The sequence below is a fragment of the Aquarana catesbeiana genome, linkage group LG05 (assembly GCF_042186555.1).
Source record: "Aquarana catesbeiana isolate 2022-GZ linkage group LG05, ASM4218655v1, whole genome shotgun sequence".
In the NCBI taxonomy this organism is placed as follows: domain Eukaryota; kingdom Metazoa; phylum Chordata; class Amphibia; order Anura; family Ranidae; genus Aquarana; species Aquarana catesbeiana.
Window position 1 is genome coordinate 37,948,832 of NC_133328.1, and position 18,584 is coordinate 37,967,415.

Genomic DNA, 18,584 nt, shown 5'->3' on the forward strand with positions numbered 1-18,584 from the left:
TTATTCTGAGCATGCGTGACACTTTGTGCGTCGGATTTGTGTACACACGATCGGAAATTCCGACAATTGATTTTGTTGTCGGAAAATTTTATAGCCTGCTCTCAAACTTTGTGTGTCGGAAAATCCGATGGAAAATGTGTGATGGAGCCCACACACGGTCGGAATTTCCGACAACAAGGTCCTATCACACATTTTCCGTCTGAAAATCCGACCGTGTGTACGGGGCATTAGACTGGGTTCACACTATTGCGAATTGCATGTTTGTTTCCCCGCATCCAATTTGCTTGAAAGGGGAGTGTGACCGGCTCTTAATGGCACCGGTTCACACATCTCTGGGGTGGCCTTGGGGCACACTGCAGAAGAGTCCTGTGCGTCTTTGGCTCAGTTTCAGGTCAGAATTCAGCCAAAAATTTTGACCTAAATTGGACCTGTAACGGTGAACGGGGACGCACTGGACCCCATGCTGTGAGCCGCGCTGCACACAGTGTGAACCCAGCCCTAATATTGAACTGAAAAGGAGGTATGAGAGAGGGTTAGGGGTCTCTGATACCACAGCAGATCAGTTACAGACGCCTCCGAATCAGAACAAAATACAGCTTCACAGCGTCGGAACCTTTAGTCTGACTGCAAGCACATTTTCAGATTCTAGTGCATCCTCCAAGCGAGTCAGGCCCTTCTGAGAGACCAGCCTTCATCTTGGCTCTCTCCAGCAAGGGGCCTCCCCTGGGTCTTCTCACCTTGGCTTGACTTCCTCCGGACTGGGCAGGTCAGCCTCAGCATCGTAGGCCCCAAATAGGCAATGAGGTCTAATCACAGATCTCCCCCCAGCAGTACCTCCTCAGGCCTCAGCCTGGGGCAAGAGAGAGTACATGGCCTGTTCCAAATATATATCCTTCCCCATCATGCACTAGTGGCCATGAACCTCCTACTGGGCTGGCTGAAGGAAATAGAAATAGTCATAACTCAGCCAATACTATGACCTGTGATACCTGTGACACCTACTGGCAACAGCGAGAAATGCTCAACTCAACTGAGCTTAGGAAAAGGCCAAATACAAACTATGCAATCAGTCTGAGCTGCCTACAGCCCAGGCATAAATTAAATTTACATAGTAGCCTCTGTTTAACCAGGGGGCTACATAAGGATCTTTGCAACAGATTTACTTATAACCATAGGCATAAAGTCTTAATAAACCCTCTATTTAAAAAAAAAATGACATATGGCAGCAATATTTGCATTCTGTTTGTTGGTTTTCCATCTATTATCATTCTGTCATCTCTTTTTAATTTCTCTTTTTCAGTTTTCACTGAAAACTTCCTTAGCTTATTCTCTTAATTTTGAAGGAGGCTCCTTTCCATTGTAGGGTTCCCTGGATCCACACTATTAGCGTGCTCTCACTTGGCAAAGCAATCAGATGTGTCAACGCTCCAATGTCAGGCAGTTCAGAACCCTATAAATGGCTTCTTCTCCAGCTTTCCAAGATTGTCAGGTGAGTGGGCAGAGAGATCATCGGTTCACACATGTGCTTGGGTGATGGGACACGTAGTCTTGCTGCAGCAATTCAGGCAGTCATTGGACTTTGTGATATTTACAGTGTGTGCCCCTCCAACCAGAAGTAAAGGGAGGTGGCTCTGAAGCGGCTTCTGAAAAATTTTTAATCAAAGGAGAATTACAGCCAAAGCTGTAATATTTTTCCCTCTTCAGATACTTGGGATTCAAATTTTACATTTAGCACCCCTGCTAGTATTGAATGGTTTGCCTCATCCCCGTAACTGATAAATCTGCAAGAGAGCTTGTTCTTTTGGATTGGTTTTCAACCTGACCAACTATGTAACAGACTTGCTGGCTGGATTACCAAATGAAAATAGAAGAAAGAAACCCTCAATCTTGAGTGGCCGGATGGATCGCCCATATGATTGGCAACAGGTGGGACTTTGGGTTTTCATATTCCATCTTTATATCTCCCTGTGCCACTCATTGGTTACCCCGGCGGGGTGTACTGTACCCCTTCCACAACTCCCAGGCCAGACAGTATGTGGTGGTCATCATTTGGAGGTGCCACAACAATGATCTTATCAAGCTGGTTTCTTACAGATTTTATATGGGTGCCATCTACTCCTGAAGAATCGAAGATTCACGAAATGCGTCAAGTTTTTATGAGGTCTTCCTTTTTAGTAATTTGACTATGTTGCAATATTTGTATGGATTTATTCTATCAATAAAATGTGTACCCTAGGCTGCAATATGTGGGATATAACTAACCAGATTGTTGTTTAACTCTGTGAGATCTTCATGTAAACGCTCAATAAACTGATCTTTTTTATATACAGTATAATCTACTCAATGTTATGTCTCATTTAAATTCCCATAGGCATTTAATTTGGTTTATGTACATATGCATAAGAAATGGAGGCATAGCATTTAGGCACTAGTTTACAACCTATTTATGACACTCCACTTGAGTGCTTCTGTCAGTATATTGCTTCCTCCAGTCTGAACATAGATACCAGATATTATAGGGCACTGATAAGGCGGCACCAATGAGGTGGCACTGACGGGCGGCAATGATGGGCACTGGTAGGCAGCACTGATGGGGGGCACTGGCGGGCACTGATAGCCGACACTGATGGGTACTTACAGGTGGCACTGATATGCGGCACTGATAGATGGCATTGATAGGCATCACTGATGGCACTGGCAGGCATTGGGGATGGGCACCAATTGGCAGCTGCCTGGGCACCGAATGGCATTTCCCTGGTGGTCTAGGGTGGCATGAATGAATGAATGAATGTAAGATTTGTATAGCGCTGCAAATGTGAACTGAATCGCCTCAAGGCTCTTGATCCGTGCTGTTAGTCCTGTTTCTTAGAAGAGATGGGTCTTGAGTTTTTTTCTGAAGGCCCGATGATTTTCTTCCATGTGGATGTTGGCGGGTAGAGCGTTCCATAACCATGGTCCTTGGACTACGAATCTTCGTTCTCCCTTTGATTTGTAGCGGGACTTGGGAATGAGGAGGAGGTTTTGGTTAGTTGATCGAAGACCGCGCTTAGGTGTGTAGTGTTTTATTTTCTCGCATAGGTATTGTGGAGCGTTTCCTTGAGTGCATTTATGGGTGAGGCAGAGGGTCTTGAAAGTGATCCGGTCCTTTACGGTTAGCCAATGTAGGCTCCTCAGGGATAGGGAGATGGATTCCCAGGGTTTTTTCCCTGTTACCAGTCTTGCTACAGTGTTTTGGATGGCTTGTAGGCGTGCAATCTGGTATTTAGTTAGTTCTATGTAGAGGGAGTTTGCGAAGTCGAGCCAGGAATTGATGATTGTTCCAACTACTGCTGCTTTGTCCTCTTCTGGAATGAAGGGGATGAGTCTACTTAGTAGGCGAAGGAGATCCACTGACTACAGATCCTATTTGTGCATCCATTGACATTTCTGAGTCAAAGATGACTCCGAGACTTTTGGCTTTGGTGCTTGGGGAGATAGTCTGTCAAAGGATGGTGGGTGGTGTCCAAGGGTTCTCAGTTTTCGTTTTACGGTTTGCGTGGAGGAGAAGAAGCTCTGTTTTGGATCCGTTGAGTTTGAGGGAGCTCGTGGTCATCCAGTCGTCTATCAATGTGAGGCATTTTTCTAGTCTCTGGGTGTCATCAGCGTATAAGTGGAAGCAGAGGTCCGATTTTCTAATGATTTGGAGGAGTGGACGGATGTAGATGTTGAAGAGCACTGGTGACAAGGGTGAACCTTGAGGGAAAGAAATTGCGTGAGTTTCAGAGGTGAAGGCTCCTAGTTTCACTGTCTGTGAATGATTTTGTAGGAAGGATGCGAACCATGGAAGATCTGAATCTGAGACTCCAGCTACTTCTGTGAGGCAGATGAGTAGGGTATTGTGGTCCACTGTGTCGAGCGATGCACTGAGGTCCAACAGTACCAGGAGACATGATTCCTCATCATCTGCTGCTTCGAGGGCGTCGACCCATATTTTGAGAAGTGCCGTTTCTGTGCCATGGCCTGGGCGGAAGCCTGATTGCAGTGGGTCCAAGAGTTTGTGTGTGTCCAAGTGGCGTTGTAGCTGTTGTACTACTGTTTTTTCCATAATCTTGGAGATGGAGTTGAGGCTTGTAACCGGTCTGTGGTAGTTAGGATCGAGGTTGGGTTTCTTTAGGAGGGGTTTGACAATGCCTTTTTTTGAGGGTGATTGGAACAATCCCTTCTCTGAACGATTGATTTATGAGATGTGTTATAGTAGGAGCCAGAATGTCGGAACATTCTTTCAGGCATACCTGGGGGTCTTGTGTGGTGGCAATCTCTGGTGGTCCTGACGGCAGCCAAGGGGGGCTGCGCTGATAAACAATCAACACAGACCCCCCCATCAGGAGAGCAGCAGATCGGCTCTCCTCTACTCGCGTCTGTCAGACGCGAGTGAGGAAAGGCCGATCAATGGCTCTTCCTGTTTACATTGTGATCAGCCATGTTTGGACACGGCTGATCATATGGTAAAGAGCCTCCGTCAGAGGCTCTTTACCGAGATTGGTGTAGCGGTGTGTCAGACCGACACACCGCACCACCGTTCGCCACGATGTGCGCCCCCTTGGGCGCGCGAGAGTGGTCGTTCTGGAGGGCCGTCATATGACGTCCACCCATAACGAGAACCGCGCCACCCAGCCGTCATTTGAAACAACTAGCCACCTGGACACTCATTATTACAAGTATAAACACATCCCCACAGTAGTTTGCTAGCAAACAATAGGTGTGATAATTAGCACAATTACCAATGGGTAAAAGACAGGTAGTTTGAGCTGATGAGATTACCATCTGCTATGAGTTTCCCAGTGTTGAACAGTTATGGCTGGTAATGTGCCATCTAAGCATTTAACATGGATCCTGGGCCTAGATTCCCAGAGTCTGTGTGTTCTGGGGAGACACGAACCCAAATCAGAAACAAGGCAACTCCAAGTGTCCCCCAGGCACACACCTCAAAAAGAGTAGTGTTCCCTTGAAAGCCAGGGCCCATAGGCGGTAGACAAAAGGCTAGCCTGCAGTCCCCTCCAAAAGCCCCTGTCCTGGGTGAGCCTGTCATACAATTTATTTGAAAATAAAAGAAAGCAAGCCTAAAACGGAAACAAATGCAGCCATCACTTTTAAGAATTGGTAAGCTGCAATATATGTTTGCTTTTGGGTTTAATACCGCTTAAATCACTGGGAATACTTTTTTTTGAAATAACATTCTGGTACCGTATATGTTTGCAGAATTGACCCAAATACTTTGGTGGTAAAAAAAAAAAAAAAAAAAGCAGGGTTAATATGACTTTAAGAAAACGATATAAAGAAATACATTAATGCCAAAACATAGTGAAAACTGGATTTAGGGTTTTACATACATTTTAAAATCACTTTTACATAGCCTGGCTCTATAATAAATCACAGATCTCCACTGGCTAAGAAATATTCAATGACAGATTGTATTTCTGTGCAGAAAATCCAATGTTTTGCTGCATATCATTTTGGCTTTTTCAAATTTCCCTTCCAGGAAAGCCAGTAATAAAAGTATTAAACATTTAAAAGATATATACCATGAAGATGTTTTATTAATTATGCTTCAAGCAAACAATTTAAAATATGTATTCCATAGTCTTAAAATACAGAGTATGGGCAATGCACAGGCAGAACAATAGCTCCAGAAATAGCTGGAAATTTTATGCGAGAAACAAAATAATATTTAGTAATATAAAAATATAATCCCACAGCTTTTTTTGCTATAGCAGAAAATAAATAGATCAAAAGAAATAAAAAATATATAACTGCTCATCTAGCTTGACAGCAAGTTATTGAGAGCTTCAGTTGTGAAAGTAACAGCATACCTTCAGTCATGGTCAAAAATATTGACACCCCCGCATTTCTGTCCACTTCTCCCAGAAAATTCTTACAACTACATTCTCATGTTTATTTCTTTTGTTTGTATTGGTGTGACACGAAAAAGTGGAGAAACAAAAAGCCAAATCCGACACATTCCACGCACAACTCTAAAAATGGACTGGACAAAATTATTGGCAACTTTTTAAATTTGTAAGAAATAATTGCATTCCAAGTTTGTGATGCTCCTATAATTTGTAATTAAACTCTCCTGTATCAATTACCGGTGCTGACAATATAGAAATCACACCGGCAACCAAAATTGTGAAAAATTTACTCAACCTTTCTGTTGTGTGTCTCTGTGTGCCACATGGAGCATGGAGAAGAGAAAGAGCAGCTAAGAGAATTTGAGAACAAAAATTGTGGAAAAGCATGGACAATCTCAAAGTTACAAGTCCATCTCCAGAGATCTTAATGTTCCTGTGTTCAACATTGTCAAGAAGTTTACTGCCCATGGCACTGTAGCTAATCTCCCTGGACGAAAGAGAAAAATTTATCAAAGATCGCAAAGGATTGCTTGAATGGTGGACAGAACCTCAATCAACTTCCAGACAAATTCAAGCTAACCTTCGGGCACAGGGTACAACTGTGTCAGCTCTCCCTATACGTCGCCATCTAAATAAAAAAGGGACACTATGGTAGAAGAAGTCAGAGGACCTCACTGCTGACACTGAAACATAAAAATGCCAGATTGGAGTTTGACAAAACTTACCTGAGGAAGCCAAAATCCTTTTGGGGGAATGTGCTGTGGACAGACGAAACAAAATTACAGCTTTTTGGTAAAGCCCATCATTCTACTGTTTCCAGAAAAATAAATTAGGCCTTTAAAGAAAAGAATACAGTCAAACATGGCAGGGGTTCACTGAGGTTTGGGGTTGCTTTGCTGCTTCAGACACTGGATATCTTGACTGTGTGCATGAAATCTAAAGACTGCCAAAGAATTCTGGGGTGCAATGTAGGCCTCGGTGTCAGAAATGAGGGTCTCCGTCAGAGGTCATGGGTCTTACAGCAGGACAATGACCCAAAGCACACGTCAAAAAGCACCCAGAAATGGTTTAAGACAAAGCACTGGAGAGTACTGAACTGGCCAGCAATGAGTCCAGATAGAGCACCTAGGAACCCTTCCAATCAGAGAGACCTGGAGCCGTTGGCGAAAGAAGAGTGATCCAAAATTCCAGTACAGAGGTGGAAGAAACTCACTGATGGTTACAGGAAGCAATTCATTTCAGTTTTTTATCCAAAGGGTGTGCTACCAAATATTAAATTGAGGGCACCAATAATTTTGCCCAGTCCATTTTTGGAGTTTTGCGAGGAATGTGTCAGATTTGGCTTTTTTTTTCTTCACTTTTTTGTGTCATATCAATACAGACAAAAGAAATAAACAAGAGAATGCCTAAACATTTGTAATTGCAACAATTTTTTGGGCAAAGTGGTGCATTATTTGACAGAAATGCAGGGGTGACAATATTTTTGGCCATGACTGTATATGAGCCAATTGAGCTTATGAGATTTGGGTGCTGATCCAGTAATGTGGGGGATATGTTGGACGCTATAACAACAATGCACGAGTGCATACTGAGATGTGCTTTTAATTTTTTTCAAAATGATCATGAAGTTTAAAAACCGACCAAATATCTCTACAATCAATCAGGAAAATATTGTTATGTAAATCAAGATAAAAATTTGGATGCCTCCTAATCAGAGGTTTTCATTTATCACAAATGTTTATATAGCGCCAACAGTTTATGCAGCACTTTACGTACTGTACATCCACGTGTGTCACTGTCCTCAAGGAGCCTATGATCTAAGGTCCTTATTTCATATGTATATATACACATACTAGAGCCAATTTAGACAGGAACCAATTAACCTACTAGCATGTCTTTGGAGTGTGGGAGGAAACTCTAGTACCCAGAAAACCACACAAGCACAGGAAGAACATGCAGGACTCAAGGGACCTGACTAGAATTCAGACAGAGGACCCCAGTGCTACAAGACAGATGTGCTAACCACTAAGCCAATGTGCTGCCCATCACAAGAGAAGAGTGTGCATTTGGCACCGATTGTTCCAGTCAGGGCTGCCATTAGAAATCATGAAGCCCTGGTACAGCCTACCTGAAAGGGCCAAGGGTGGGGCCCGACCATGCGCTCCCCCCATCTCAGCCCGTGGCCAGTGAAGAATAAGGAGGTGGCATTCACAGTGCACCATGGAGAAATGTGGATGTGGCACCTGGCCTCCCACTAAACTGGTGGGGCTGGTCCTGGTACAGGAGGACTGGTTCCACCCCCTATCAGCTGTCCTGATTCCCTTGTCAGATAATCAAGGTACAGGTTTTCAAGGTTTAATTTACTGCTAAGAGTTTGTGGATAAAAGAATATCTAGAGCTGCGTTTTAAGTGGAACTAAATTATCAAAATAAAAAATTGCAAGCAGGTAATATTTTTTTGGGCAGAAGACATGCAAAGACTCTTTTGCAAATATAAAGTTTTCTTCCCTGCTTTTAGCAATTATTTTTATTTTGTGTGTACAGTCATGCTGCATACACGGTGCTGCATACAGTGAAGGGAAAAAAGTATTTGATCCCCTGCTGATTTTGTATGTCTGCTCACTGACAAAGAAATGATCAGTCTATAATTTTAATGGTAGGTTTATTTCAACAGTGAGAGACATAATTACAACAAAAATATCCAGAAAAATGCATTTCAAAAGAGTTATAAAATGATTTGCATTTTAATGAGTGAAATAAGTATTTGATCCGCTATCAGCAAGATTTCTTGCTCCCAGTTTTCTTCTATACAGGTAACGAAGGGAGTGCTCCTAATCTCAGCTTGTTACCTGTATGAAAGACACCTGTCCACAAAAGCAATCAACCAGATTCCAATCTCACCACCATGGGCAAGACCAAAGATCTGTCCAAGGATGTCAGGGACAAGGTTGTAGACCTATGCAATGGACTACAAGACCGATCGCCAAACAGCGTGGTGAGAGGGTGACAAGAGTTGCTGCGATTATTCACAAATGGAAGAAACACAAAGCTGTTAATCTCCCTCGGAGTGCAATGGTCTTGCACAGAGCAGACCCGATCCTCCTTTTCTGTGGTACCCCTGCTGGCACTCCATGCCCCTCCTCTTTGGCAAATGCTCCCATGGAAAGCCACTTTCCATGGGCGCAACCGTGCGGGCTCGCTCCTGAGCCACCCTGTCTATTGACACAGACCAGGCAACTCAGCCCCACCCCCCGCTCCCTCGTCACAGCATTTGATCGACACCAGCGGGACCCAGTGGCTCTCACCGCTATCAATCTGCCCAATGTGGAGGGCTACAGCGGTGATAGCCGCTGCTCTCGTGCACATCACTGGATCGGCACAGGCTCATGTAAGAATAAGATGGGTGGGGGCCCTGCAGCACAGTTTTTTTTTACCTTAATGCATAGAATGCATTAAAATAAAAAACCTTGAGGCTTTAAAGGGTTAGTTCACACCCTACATCCTCCTTGGTCCCCTCCATTGGTGATGCGTTGGCCATGTCCACAGAGCCGGTGTGGCAGTCTAGGAATTTGCAATCCCCACTCTTCTCCCTCTCCTGGGATCCACTTCCAGGATGGATCAGAGCAATTATCTGTGCTGGTGCTAAACAATTACAATTGCTCTGATCCATCCTGGAAGAAGAGCAGGGACTTCAAAATCCAAGGCTGTTATACTGGCTACGTGGGCACTGACAGCTCATCATCCATAAAAGAGCAGTAGAACGGAGACCGGTGGGGTGAAAAGGGTGTGAATTCCCCCAGTTTTTTCTGAAAAAAGGTAAACTTACACTTTAAGCGTGGGGTCTATTTTATGCTTTAGGTTAATGGCTAAAATAAGGTTGAGATTCAGGTTTAAGGGTCAGGTTAAAAGCCAGACAGAAGTATCATGGTAAATTCAAGAGATAGCTGAAATGGTACAGGTAAACATTGTTAAAATGTCTCATTGTTGTTATTGTTTTTACCTCCAACAGTAGCATAAAAACCTCAGATCCGGACAGCAGACTGCAGAGAAGACCACTGCTCATCCGTGAGCAGCGGTCCACACATCCCCGCGCCCCCTCCCCAGCAACTCACAACTACAGCTTTGCAATCAGCGAGGAACATGATCAGGAATTGTAAGAAGTATGTAAAAAGTGTGCAAAAGTACAGATGTGGACAAATTTGTTAGTCCCCCTACAGCTTATTGAAACAATAATTTATTCCCCTCTAAAAAGTGAGGAAATTAAAAGCAATTGTCTCACTTATACCTGTGTGTCTTTGGTAGATCATAAAGTAAAGCAAAGAAAATGTGAAAGTGATAAATCATTTTTTATTCTATAAAGATATTCTAAAATCTGCTGTTACCTCTAGAAAAATATTATAGATAATTGGATCGTAGTGATATTTCAAAATTGTATTGAACGCGTCTTTAATCTTCAATCAGCCTATTTATATGGAGAAAAGCCGTCTCTCTGCTGTTTGGTATTACTCCAGTGCTGCTAAGTGGAAGTCTGCCCCAATATGACTTGAGTCACAATTGTATACAATATATTTATTTTTTTCTTGCTCATCCCCCCCCCCCCCCCCCCACTAAAGTGGAGTTAGGTCCACAGGAGTATAGCCAACCTCCCTGGATGTGGCCACAAGTGGGAATTTAACCCCAGGTTGTACAGAATAGCGTGTATGGTAGACAAAGAACCTGATACAAGATGAACTCCAAGGTCGAAGTACATCAGCGTCTGATCACACCATTCGCCACATTTTCAACGACAATGGGTTTAAAGGAAGAAGACCGAAGAGGACTCTAACTTTACGTTTTTCTTTCAACAGTAGACTGGAATATGCTTTTCTGGAGTATAATATGTCAATCACTATATGGGGTTTTTATGCGGATGGAATAGCTTTGGCTAAAGTCATTTTTTTATTTCATCCCCTGTTCCCCTTCCCCCTCCCCCAATTCAAAGGGGGCCAACCTAGCCGTTAAATTTTCTATACGCGATTTTGTTTATATTTTGTTTATAATTTACATGCGATTTTACATGTGGGATTTGGCTACACACGATTTACAAAGTATTTTTAAACTAGGACAACGTTACCCCTACACACTCCAAAGGGGGTTACTTTGCTGTTTTATGTTTGGTTTTATTTTCGTTGAATTTTTTATTTGCAATTTTGGTTTATACTTTATATGCGACTTTACATATGGGATTTGGCTACACACGATTTACCAAGTATTTCTATGAATTAGGACTGCGCCACACCCACACACTAACCCTTCACTTACCTTCTGTTTTTTCCACCTTGGTGGAAATCACATTTGTGGAGGCAGCAGTCCTTTATGCGATTTCTTCCATTGTCTCCATTTTTTTTCATTTTCTCCACTTTTTTCTCCACTAGGACAACGTTACACCTACACACTCCAAAGGGGGTCACTTTGCTGTTTTATGTTTGGTTTTATTTTCGTTGAATTTTTTATTTGCAATTTTGGTTTATGCGACTTTACATATGGGATTTGGCTACACACAATTTACCAAGTATTTCTATAAATTAGGACAGCGCCACACCCACACACTAACCCTTCATTTCTGGAGAGATACATACTGCCCAGTGTCAGAAAGCTTTATCTCAGTTGCAGGTCACGAGTCCACCAAAAGGATGATGACCCAAAACACACAATTAAGGCACCCAAAAATGGCTAAGAAGAAATCACTGAACTCTTCTGAAGTTGGCCTTCTATGAGACCTAATCTGAATCCTATCAAACAACTATGGAAAGTGCAATTGATTTGATTAATGGGAACAAAACAAAGGAGGGTGACAAAAAAAACCCCAAATGCTCGTTACCCTACAGGTACCAAAGTGCCCCATCCCTAAACCAGTTCAAATGGAAATACAAAAGGATGGATCACAGTCCATGAACTTTACAGGCATAACACTGAATACTTAAAAATGAATACAATCTTTATTGATACACAGTTAAAAACCATTTTAAAATCACATTTAAAATAAAATGTAGATCCTGCACCCTTATGTTGGTTGTGGTCCCACACTATAGTGAGAGTACACTCTTTACAATTCAATTATACAAATAGGATAGTCCTGGGGTTGCCACCATTGGCGAATGGGCCTTCACACCTTGAAGATCTTTTACAATGTTTACTTACACTTGAGTGCCGATGTCCAGTTCACACTACAGGCAATTACCTAAAAAACTTATGGTTGAGGGGCTATAACATAAGTGTTAACAGATCTTCAGGAAAGCAGGTCTGATGTTTCTGATGGCTGCTGAATCCAATGGGTATTTGTGTACAATGGAAAGCACAGCTGTTGCATTAAAAATATAAATAAAATGGGCACCTAACACTTATTTAAGGCTCATAAACACGGGCGTATGAGTTTATGTAGGATCTTGCTGGCAGCCCACTGGTGCAGCAATAACACCATTGGTAACACCAATGTTTGCATGTGTACAGCGATAAACATACCCATATGCAGGACTATGGACGTGGATTTTCCTGCAGATTACAGAGTTGTGTGCGACTGCATGTATTTGCCCGTAGAATATCATAATGCAATACTTGGGAAGTATTCTACTTCTGGCTTTTCAGAGACAATAATCAGTGGGTACTGCCCTGTGACACCAGCAAAGCAACCATGCAGTGTAGAAACAGATACTGCAAGTTGTTCATTGGTTGTTAAGATGCTGGCAGCTAGAATGTTCTAATAGGATACAATGAAAACCTGTGGCTTTGTGTAACTAAAAAAAGGCAGGCTTGATCCACCCCATTGCCTTGCATACAATTTTTAGGCATTTTGCCAAGGCAACCCTGAAGACATCTGAAGACACCCTGGTTGAAAAGGCTGATCTAGAAGAACAGGTTCACTGGCTTACCGATCCCTTTAACTTGCCATTGGTATCATAGCTTCCATCAGCTTATAGGTTCCTTTCTGGTTTTATCAGGACATCAGAGCAAATAGTAGCCAGTTGGTATATAACGGTGGTTCTCTGTGGTGCCTCTTTAAACTTTGCAGGTCTCAGATGGCAGCGAGGGGGATCCCTACAGGGCGCTGATCTGGTGCGAGATACCAGTATGGTAATTGCGTATTACCACATTTTGCCATTTACTACCAGTGTTGGGCTATTGTGCCATGTATGAAGTCAAATTAATGCTGCTTGTGTATAGGACCATATTACTTAAACATAACCGCCTGCAGGCCTGTCACTATCAAACACTGCAGCCCTGTTAGCCACCAGGGTAGCTGTTAGAAATCATGGGGTCCCATACAGCTTACCTGACAGGGCAGGCCGCCCACCACCCCCCAGCTGAAAGTGACTGGGGACATAAATTTATCAGTTCTCTACAGCCTCAGCTGCACAGATGAATGAATAGGAATCGCTCCGAGGCTTCCTGCTCATTCAAAAACGGAAGCATAGTAAACCCAGTTTTACTATGCTTCAGTGATGAATGGATACAGGAGTGACTGGTATCAATTGCTCACTGTGTTCATTCAGGAAAGGAAGGGGCCAGTAAATAACATCCCCGTGTGCCCGTAGCAGCTGTCGACAGGAGAGGAGGAAAGCTGGCAGTGCTGCGGGGGAAAGGGGCACACAGGGAGGCCCAGACAGCACATTGAAGGAGCGCATCTTCTACAACCAATCCCCGTGCAGTGCAGCCAGAGGGAGAGGAGGAGAAGCTGGCAGCAGAAGAGGATCAGAAGAGGATCTGTGTCTGCAATAAGACAGTACTGTGGTCCTCCTTTTCAGCAAGTGCCTGGACCCCCTTTTGAACTGACGGGACCCAGGCCAGTACAGGAGGGCTGGCTGTACTGCCTTATCGGCGGCCCTGTTAGCCACTATGCACTACATGCAGTGCTATTATACCATGGCTTCCACTTCAGCACCACAATCACAGAACAGCTATTAGCCACTCCTAAACGACGCCTAAATCTCATGCTCACCGATTTTGGAAAGTTCACACTTGTGAACATTACAGGCCTGCGTATAGACACTAGTTTTACAGGCGGATTTTCCTTAGAGCACCTTATATGAGAACATGAATAACAGGTAATAAGTAGCGATTTTTAGAGAAGGCATCAAAAACACACATTGTCCCATCATACAAATAAAAATGACAATTTAGCTGTGGTGTAACGAATAACACATTTTAATGAGATCTTCAAGGTGCCCAGGGCCTGTGGCACGAACAGAACTCAATTTGAAGGAGACATATTACTTAAATTTACATTTAGGCCCCTTTCACACTGGGGTGGTAGGGGGCGTCGGCGGTAAAACAGCGCTATTTTTAGCGCTGTTTTACCGCTGTATTCGGCCGCTAGCGGTGCGGTTTTAACCCCCCGCTGGCGGGCGAAAAAGGGTTAAAACCCCTCGTACAGCGCGGCTATAGCCGCGGTATAGCCGCACTGTCCCATTGATTTCAATGGGCAGGAGTGGTTTAGGAGTGGTGAATACACCGCTCCTTCACCGCTCCAAAGATGCGGCTCGCAGGAGATTTTTTCTTCTCCTGCCAGCGCACTGCTTCAGTGTGAAAGCCCTCAGGCTTTCACACTAAACAAACAGCGGAGGCTGTTTAGGGGCGGTTTGCAGGCGGTATTTTTAGCGCAATAACGCCTGCAAACCACCCCAGTGTGAAAGGGGCCTTAGTGGTGATAATCCTGGCACGCTTACATAGAGGTGGGAAAAAGAAAAAAAAAAAAAAAAAATTATGTAAAATGTGGCTGTTGCTAAAGCTTTATGGCTATATAGTTACGTTGAAAAGAAAAAAAAAAAAGTCTATGAGGCTCAACATAGAAAAAAATAAATAATATGATGAAAAACACCATATACAGAACCATATACAGTTGGTCCAAAGAAAGGCAAAAAAAAAAAAAAAAACCCTTATAAAGCTCGTCCAATATGCTCCACTAGGTGAAAAATTCCTTCCTGATCCTATAAGGCAATCAGATATTTCCTGGATCAACAATCTCTGGTGTTCTAGAATAATGAAATGACAAAGTCAATCCTGAAGAAAAAAAGCTGGGCCAAGGTTATTTTTCCATTTAAAAAAGCGGCAAAGGAAGAGAAAGCGTCAACTCCCACATTATACTCCCAATGTGTGGGTGGAAGATGAAGCAAGACAGCTGAAACTATACCTAAAGCGTAGACTGTTCTCCAGAAAAAAAAATAAGGTTTAGTCATAATGGTTTTATTTAGTGAAAATACCAATAAGGAAATTACAGTGCCTCACAACGATCGGTCATAGTTCTGACTGTTCTAAACTGAAGAAGATTGAAAAGATGAAGAATGAAATCTAAATGCTTGCGATGGACTTTCACCATGTGCGTAGCTATTTGCAATGACATACGCTTTAAAACGACATAAGTGCAAAAAAGCTGAACACGTAAATATGATAATTCCAAAAAAAAATGACAGATTTTGCAGCCCATTCATAAAATGCATTGCATGGTATTGAACCTGCAGTACTTACTGGAGTTCTCTCTGTTCAACGTGGAAAGCACTCTGTGATCAAAGGAAAGTCGGTCATGTGACTTTTTTTTTTTTTTTTTTTTTAACTCCTATTCTTTGTAATTGCACTTTGCTGTGATTTATAAATGTGCAAAGCTCTTTCTTTTTAAAGCAGTGGTATGGCCATGGTACAGCCATACTGCTGATTTTTTTTTAACCACTTCAGCCCCAGAAGATTTTACCCACTTTCTGACCAACTGACAATTGCGTGGTCGTGCGATGCTGTACCCAAACAAAATTTGCATCCTTTTTTTCCCACAAATAAAGTTTTCTTTTGGTGGCATTTGATCACCTCTGCCGTTTTTATTTTTTGCGCTATAAACAAAAATGAAGCAACAATTTTGAAAAAAAAGGACAATATTAATTTATTTTCTGCTATAATAAATATCCCCCCAAAAAAATATATATAAAAAAAACAAAAAACAAATTTCTTCCTCAGTTTAGGCTGATATGTATTCTTCTACATATTTTTGGTAAAAAAAAAAAAGCAATAAGTTTATATTGATTGGTTTGAGCAAAAGTTTTAGCATCTCCAAAATAGGGGATAGATTTATTGCATTTTTATTATTATTTTATTTTATTTTATTAGTAATGGCAGTGATCAGTGATTTTTTATCATGATTGTGGTGGACAGATAAAAACTGATTACTGTATAAATGTCACTGGCAGGGAAGGGGTTAAACACTAGGGGGCGATCAAGGGGTTAAGTGTGTTCCCTCAGCGTGTTTTAACTGTAAGGGGGGATGGACTATCACTGATATGACAGAGATCGATGTTCCTGATGACAGGGAGCAGTAGATCTCTGTCCTGTTACTAGGCAGAACAGGGATATTCCTTGTTTACATAGGCAGTTCCCTGTTCTGCCTCTCCTCGCTGTGATCGCGGGCTGCCGACGGACACCGAGTCCATGGGATCCACGGGCACAGTCCCGCTACACGCCCACTATCCTACTTTTGCGGACTGACGTACAAGTACGTCAGTTTGCGCTGGCGTACCATTTGGACGACGTATATTGGCATGAGCCGGTCGGCAAGCAGATAAAATGTACCCCTGTGTTCTTAACATTCGTGTTGTTTTCCTTGAATGTGTGCAACAAATTTTTGTACTGACACTTGGAACTTTTTTCATGTGGTGCAATTTTTTGACTATTAAAGCGGAGTGCCACCCAAAAGTGGAACTTCCGCTCATTTGTCTCCTCTCCCCCTCGGGTTCACCAATTGGGAGGGGGGGGGACAGGATACCTGACATCACCGCGGGGCTCCCTCCTCCTTTCCCTGTCACCGGGCCAGCAGGAGAGAGGAGCGGGGCCTCGCACATGCGCAGTAGGGTTCCCGGCGTGAAGCTGTAAGGCTACAAAGCTGGGTACCCTCACCCGTAATGGCAGCGGCAGCACCCGACAGCTGATGGAAACATCAGCTGCGGTGCCGACATCGCTGGACTCCAGGACAGGTAAGTGTCCTATTGTTAAAAGCCGGCAGCTGTAGTATGTGTAGCTGCTGGCTTTTACATTTATTTTTTTTTGGGGCGGAACACCGCTTTAAGATAATTAAAAAAAAAAAAAAACTCTGCAAAATACTGGCTAATAGGACTATAATTAGGTCTGTGATAGATAAAAGGAGCTTCTAAAAATATCAGGAGCCAATTTAAACCCATAGCCCCCCCTTTAAAAACACAGAAGAGAAGTCCTATCAATGGATTTCCCTAAAAGCTGAAATTTTTTTCATCCCCCCCCCCAAAAAGAAAAAAAAGTAAAAAAAAAACCTTGACAAACACCGTGCATTACAAATTGTCAATGTACAGATAATTGCATCACAACTCACATATGAAATAAGTCAGAAGCCCAGTCCTGGGGAAAAAGAGCAATGCATGGAAGAAAAATTATTCATACTCTGTGAAATTTTCCACATTTTGTCATGTTACAACCAAAAAATGTAAATGTATTTTATTGGGATTCTATGCGATAGACCAACAGAAAGTGGCACATAATTGTGAAGTGGAAGGAAAGTGATAATTTTTTTTTACAAATAAATATCTGAAAAGTGTGGGGTGCCTTTTTATTCAGCCCCCTTCTTTACTGATACACCTAACTAAAATATAACAACCAAATGCCTTCAAAAATCACCTATTTAGTAAATAATAGGGATAAAGTTGTGGAGAAGTTTAAAGCAGGGTTAGGTTATAAAAAATATATCAAGCTTTGAACATCTCACAGAGCACTGTTCAATTCATCTAAAAATGGAAAGAGTACGGCACAACTGCAAACCTACCAAGACATGGCCGTCCCCCTAAAGTGACAGGCCAGGCAAGGAGAGCATTCATCAGAGAAGCAGCCAAGAGGCCCATGGTAAATCTGGAGGAGCTGCAGAGATCCACAGCTCAGGTGGGAGAATCTGTCCACAGGACAACTATTAGTCGTGCTCTCCACAAATCTGGCCTTTATGGAAGAGTGGCAAGAAGAAAGACATTATTGAAAGAAAGCCAAAAGAAGTCCCGTTTGCAGTTTGCAAGGAGCCACGTGGGGGGCACAAACATGTGGAAGAAGGTGCTCTGGTCAGATGAGACCAAAATTGAACTTTATGGCCTAAAAGCAAAACGCTATGTGTGTCGGAAAACTAACACTGCATATCACCCTGAACATACCATCCCCACCGTGAAACATGGTGGTGGCCGCATCATGTTGTGGGGATGTTTTTTTTTAGCAGGGACAGGGAAGCTGGTCAGAGTTGATGGGAAGATGGATGGAGCCAATCTTAGAAAAAACCTGATAAAGTCTGCAAAAGATGAGAGAGTGGGGAGGAGGTTCACCTTCCAGCAGGACAACGACAGCCAGAGCTACAATGGAATGGTTTAGATCAAAGCATATTCATGTATTAGAATGGCCCAGCCAAAATCCAGACCTAGATCCAATTGAGAATCTGTGGCAAGACTTGAAAATTGTTATTCACAGACGATCTCCATACAATCTGACAGAGCTTGAGCTATTTTGCAAAGAAGAATGGACAAATATTTCACCCTCTACATGTGCAAAGCTGGTAGAGACATCCCCAAAAGACTTGCTGCTTTAATTGCAGTGAAAGGTAGCTCTACAAAGGATTGACCCAGGGAGGCTGAATACAAATGCACACCACACTTTTCAGATATTTGTAAAAAAAATTGAA

General features: G+C 42.8%; 1 protein-coding gene across 1 annotated transcript in view; it reads right to left on the reverse strand.

The window, feature by feature from the left end:
* The window catches only part of VPS50 (VPS50 subunit of EARP/GARPII complex), a 390,966-nt gene that overhangs the window by 145,332 nt on the left and 227,050 nt on the right, over window positions 1-18,584 (reverse strand). The window lies entirely within an intron of this gene.